The sequence below is a fragment of the Somniosus microcephalus genome, chromosome 6 (assembly GCF_052327205.1).
Source record: "Somniosus microcephalus isolate GS21.2 chromosome 6, FLI_Smic_1.0, whole genome shotgun sequence".
Lineage (NCBI taxonomy): Eukaryota > Metazoa > Chordata > Chondrichthyes > Squaliformes > Somniosidae > Somniosus > Somniosus microcephalus.
In genome coordinates this window covers 12,855,615-12,861,942 of record NC_140992.1, presented here as the reverse complement: position 1 = coordinate 12,861,942, position 6,328 = coordinate 12,855,615, and positions in this window count along the sequence as shown.

Below are 6,328 nucleotides of genomic sequence, written 5' to 3'. Positions count from 1 at the left end.
TCTCTCTCCTTCTCCTCTTCCCTCTCTCCTCTTCCCTCTCTCTCCTTCTCCTCTTCCCTCTCTGTCTCTCTCTACTTCCCCCTCTCAGGTGTCGCGGACGGAGCGCGGGCGCGCCGCCCGAAGTTTCCCGCTCGCTAACGGCCTTGCCGGCTCCCGCGGGCCGCTTGCACTGACCGCGCATGCGCCGCTCGCACTGACCGCTCATGCGCCGCCCGCACTCACCGCGCATGCGCCGCCCACACTCACCTCGCATGCGCTGCCCGCCCGCCCGCAGCGGCCGTCCATCAGCCGCGCGATACGCGGGGGACCTCAGCAATGGCACCGGACCTCAGGCGCTAGGCAGGGGGATGGGCCGGAGAGAGGGACAGAGGGGAGTGGGGGAGGGGAGGGGTGGGGGGGGGAGAGGGAGACAGGGAGGGGAGGGAGAGAGGGGAGGGGAGGGAGAGAGGGGAGGGGAGGGAGGGAGAGAGGGGAGGGAGGGAGGGGAGGGGAGGGAGAGAGGGGAGGGAGGGATTGGACAGGGAGAGGACATGACAGGGAGAGGACATGACAGGGAGAGGGGGGACACATGGGCAGGGAGACCAAACGCCCCAAAATTGCCCTCGCGCCCCAAAATTGCCCTCGCGCCCCAAAATTGCCCTCGCAACGCGGGGCTCCCCAGCTAGTTGTCTATAGAATGGAAGAAAAAAGATCTCCTGCAACTCGCTTAATATCCAGGGTCAAATCCTGCCTGTTGTCCTGCGTGTCTCCGGACTGAGAGAGGAAATCATCCAGAACCGCTCCCCCTACTGGTCACCCAATGACGCGAACTGCACTGCCTTCTCATTCTGGCCGATCAGGCGAGGCAAAAATGATTGTCGGGAAGAAGACATGAAATCTGGCCAACCAGATGAAATTGGAAATGTTCCAGCGGCATTTACAACAAAACACGTCACCATTTTCAAGACAGGGGAGCAGAAGATGGCGAAAGTTTCATCAAAAATAAAGCCTAAGCCATAACCATAGCAATGCTCCCAAAACTAACGTCGATATACTATTGCCCTATCACATCTTACCCTCAGTATGCCTAAAATGTTGTGAACTGGGGTAGAAAAACACAAAAAGTAACGAATTTCCGCAGCGTGTAATTCGTTCTCCCGCCGTAATTTGGCGAGACATCGACGAACCTCTATCCCGATAAGTACAATTTGCTTTCTTGGTTCTTGCCAGCAAGAAAGAATGACTCCGTCAAACATCAGATGAGAGGCACCCCCTGCATTGTCATACACCTACACCCAGCCGCCTAAAATCAAGAAAGAGCTTCATGAACAGTGTTGTTCCATTACAATCAACCTCATCTGAAGCCCGCATCGCCTTGTGGAAAGACTGGCTTGCCAGTCTTGAACAACCCCTAGCGATGGAAATTTTACTTGATGAAAGCCTTCCCCCAGGAGCTAATTGCAACTGGGCAACCTGGAAGTGCCTTAACAGAGTTAGGACCGGTGTAGGTTGCTCAAAGGTGTCACTAGGCAAATGGGGATATTCAGCCAGCCCGACAACTTGTGAATGTGGAACTGAGGCACAGACTATGCAACATCTCCTGCAATGTCCATCATTAGAGGAACCCTGTACTGTTGCAGATCTTGCCGAATTCAACAACAAGGCGCAAAAATGTGTCCAGTTCTAGCTGGGCTATGTATAGACTGTCCGTGGACACGATAAGAAGAAGAAGCCACTCAAGCGAGATGGATATCTTGGATTGAGAAGTTGCTGACGCACGATATAAACGGCATTTATTACTTGATCCGGAATTATACGCAAAGTTTCTTTGAAGAGAGATACGGCTGCGTGAAGTTAGAAGCCGTGGCAATGCCCTGCAGTCTTCTGTGATAGAGAGTAATGTAATAATCACAAGCTAGGGGCCCAGACGGGGGGGAAAGAGCCACAAAAACAGAATGTGGGATAAATTTCCTTCCACAAATAAGGAAGATAAAAGTTACGTCCACATTCCGAAGTTTTACGCATTGGTTATGAATAAAGAAATATTATTAATCGCTCACTACCATGCAGGGGGAAATGTATTTAGCAAGTAACCAGCTTTGTGCCAGAATTAAACTATGCTTTACTCATGTCAACGCTGCACAGGACCGCTTGCCTTTCTTAACGTGCTCAGTAAGGGTGTGTGGTTAAGAGGCGCATAAGGCATAAGATTGTTTGAAGGACTTCCTTAATTTGTTCAGAATTCAGGCAGTTTCCACGTCAAGCACAGGGCCATATTATAGGCAACGATCAACTGTTTTATTCTCTGAAATAGGAACAAGACAGAACATTCCTTCAATAGGAACTGCTAGATATAGCGGGTAACATTAATGGTCATGTGTTATACTGTTTGTTCAACGGGATTCTGAGCAGTCATTTAAAAGAGACCTGAATTAAATGTCAAAGCAGCTAAATATGAGTATTGCACATATATCTAAAGTCAAATAAATTTCGCAAGATGATGCCGTAGATGCCTGGCCTCAGTTTCCTGTCGTGTTTCAAAGAAAAAGAACATGTGGCTTTGATCAGCGGCAGAATTTTGTTTTATTCGCTCCTATGATGTGGGCGAGTTTCTGCAGTGCATCTTGTAGATAGCACACACTGCAGTGACTTTTTTTTAAATTCATTGATGGGATGTGGGCGTCGCTGGCTAGGCCTGCATTCAGTGCCCATCCCTAATTGCCCTTGAGAAGATAGTGGTGAGCCGCCTTCTTGAACCGCTGCAGTCCATATGGTGTAGGTACACCCACAATGCTTTTAGGAAGGGAGTTCCAGGATATTGGCCCAGCGACAGTGAAGGAACGGCGATACAGGTCCAAGTCAGGATGGTGTGTGGCTTGGAGGGGAACATGTAGGTGGTGACGTTCCAATGCGTCTGCTGCCCTTGCCCTTCCAAGTGGTAGAGGTTGCGGGTTTGGAAGGTGCTGTTGAAGGAGCTTTGGCGAGTTGCTGCAGTGCATCTTGTAGATGGTACACACTGCAGCCACAGTGCGCCGGTGGTGGAGGGAGTGAATGTTGAAGGTGGTGGATGGAGTGCCAATCAAGCGGGCTGCTTTATCCTGAATGGTGTTGAGCTTCTTGAGTGTTGATGGAGCTGCACTCATCCAGGCAAGTGGAGAGTATTCCATCACACTCCTGACTTGTGCCTTGTAGATGGTGGAAAGGCTTTGGGAAGTCAGGAAGTGAGACACTCACCGCAGAATTCCCAGCCTCTGGCCTGCTCTTGTAGCCACAGTATTTATATGGCTGGTCCAGTTCAGTTTCTGATCAATGGTAACCCCCAGGATGTTGATAGTGGGGGATTCAGCGATGGTAATGCCATTGAATGTCAAGGGGAGATGGTTAGAGTCTTGCTTGTTGGAGATGGTCATTGCCTGGCACTTGTGTGGTGTGAATGTTACTTGCCACTTGTCAGCCCAAGTCTGAATGTTGTCCAGGTCTTGCTGCATATAGACACGGACTGCATCAGTATCTGACGAGTCTCGAATGGTGCTGGATGGGCTTTGGGGAGTCAGGAGGTGAGACACTCGCCGCAGAATTCCCAGCCTCTGGCCTGCTCTTATAGCCACCGTATTTAAATGGCTGGTCCAGTTCAGTTTCTGCTCAATGGTGACCCCCAGGATGTTGATGGTGGGGGATTCGGCAAAGGGCCGGTGGTTAGACACTTGCTGGTTGGAGATATTAATTGCCTAGCACTTGAGTGGTGCGAATGTTACTTGCCATTTATCAACCCGAGCCTGAATGTCATGCAGGTCTTGCTGCATGTGGGTATAGACTGCTTCATTATCTGGGGAGTTAAAAATGGAACTTAACACTGTGTAGTCCTCAGCAAACATCTTCACTTCTGACCTAACGACAGAGGAATGTCATCGATGAAGCAGCTGAAGATGGTTGGGCCCAGGACACTACCCTGGGGAACTCCTGCAGTGATGTTCCTGGGGCTGAGATAATTGGCATCCAACAATGACAACCATCTTCCTTTGTGCTGGGTATGACTCCAGCCATTGGAGAGTTTTCCCACTGATTTCCATTGACTTCAATTTTACGAGGGCTGCTTGAAGCCAAACTCAGTCAAATGCAGCCTTGATGTCAAGTGCAGTCACTCTCACCTCACCTCCGATATTCAGCTCTTTTTTTCCATGTTTGGACCAAGGCTCTAATGAGGTCTCGTTCTGAGTGGTCCTGGCAGAACCCAAACTGAGCATCGATGAGCAGGTTAATAGTGAGTAAGTGCTGCTTGATAGCACTGTCGAGGACACTTTCCACATTTTGCTGATGATTCACAGTAGACTGATGGGGCGGTAATTGGCCAGATTGTGTTTGTCCTGAGTTTTATGGACAGGAAACACCTGGGTAGTTTTCCACATGGTCGTGAAGATGCCAATGTAGTAGCTTTATTGGAACAGCTTGACTAGAGGTACGGCTAATTCTGGAGCACAAGTCTTCAGCACGACAGCTGGGATGTTTTCCGGGCCCATAGCATTTGCTCTATGCCATGCATTCAGCCATTTCCTGACATCGCGTGGAGTGAATCCAATTGGCTTAAGACTGGGCTCTGTGATGTTGGGGCCCTCAGGAGGAGGCCGAGATGGATCATCTACTCGGCACTTCTGGATGAAGATGGTTGCGAACGCTTCAGTTTTGTCTTTTCCTCTTGCGAGCTGAGCTCCACCATCATTGAGAATAGGGATATTGGTGGAGCCTCCTCCTCCCGAACGTCCACCACCATTCATGAATGGATGTGCAGGACTGCAGAGCTTGGACCTGATCCGTTGATTGTTAGATTGCCTAGCTCCATCTATAGCATGTTGCTTCCACTGTTTAGCATGCATGTAATCCTGTGTTGCAGCTTTCCCAGGTTAGCACCTAATTTTTAGGTACACCTTTTTCTACTCCTGGCATGATCCTCTGCACACCTCATTGAAACAGCTTTGCTCCCCTGGCTTGGTCGTATGAGTAGCATGCTGCGTATGCCGGGCCATGAGGTTGCAAATTGTGATGGAATGCAATTCTGCTTCTGCCGATGGCCCACAGCGCCTCATAGATTCCCAGTTTTGAGTTGCTAGATCTGGTCTGAATCTTTCCCATTTTGCACGGTGATAGTGCCACAAAGCAAGATTGAGGGTGTCCTCAGTGTGAAGACGGGATTCCTCTCCACAATGACTGTGCGGTGGTCACTGCTACCAATGCTGTCATAGACAGTTGCAGCTGTGAAAGGTAGATTCCTGAGGATGAGGTAAAGATCTTTTTTCCCTCGTGTTGGTACTCTCACCTATTGCCAGATCCAGTCTGGCTGCTATGCCCTTCAGGACTCGGCCAGCAGTGGTGCTACCGAGTCACTCTTGTTGATGGACATTTACGTCCCCCACCCAGAGTACATTCTGTGCCCTTGCTACTCTCAGTGCTACTTTAAGCGTGGTGTTCAACATGCACTGATTCATGAGCTGTGGTAGGGTGGTATGTGGTAATGAGAAGGAGGTTTTCTTGTTATTGCTTGACCTGAAGCCTTGAGAATTCATGGAGTCTGAAGTCAATGTTGAGGACTCCCCGTGCCGCTCACTCCCGACTGTATGCCACTGTGCCACCACCTCTGATGATGATGGACACTTAGAACATAAGAACATAAGAAGTAGGAGCAGGAGTAGGCCATACAGCCCCTCGGGCCTGCTCCGCCATTTAATAGGATCATGGCTGATCCGAATCTAGACTCACGTCCACTTCCCTGCCCTCTCCCCGTAGCCCCTAATTCCCTTATCTGCTAGGAAACTGTCTATCTCCATTTTAAATTTATTTAATGTTGCAGCTTCCACAGCTCTCTGGGGTAGCAAATTCCATAGATTTACTACCCTCTGAGTGAAGAAGTTTCTCCTTCTGAGACATTGGCAGAAACTATGATTCTTTGAGTATGACCATGCCAGGCTGCTGCTTGACTCGTCTGTGTGACAGTTGTCCCAATATTAGCACATTCCCCAGATGTTAGTGAGGAGGACTTTGCCGGGTCGACTGTGCGGGTTTGTCATTGCCGTGTCAGAATCCGGTGCCTAGGTCAATGCCAAGTGGTCCTTCAAGTTTTGTTCTTATTATTGATTTTCGTAGCCGTTTGTTATGCCTGAATGTCTTGCAAGGCCATTTCAGAGGCCAGTTAAGAGTCAATACACTGCTGTGGGTCTGGAGTCACATACAGGCACAGGTGAGGACCTCAGATTTCCTTCCGTGAAAGGACATTAGTGAGCCAGATGGGCCTTTATGATAATCTGAGTGTCGTGGTCACCATTACTGATATTAGCTTTTTATTGCAGATTTATTTAAT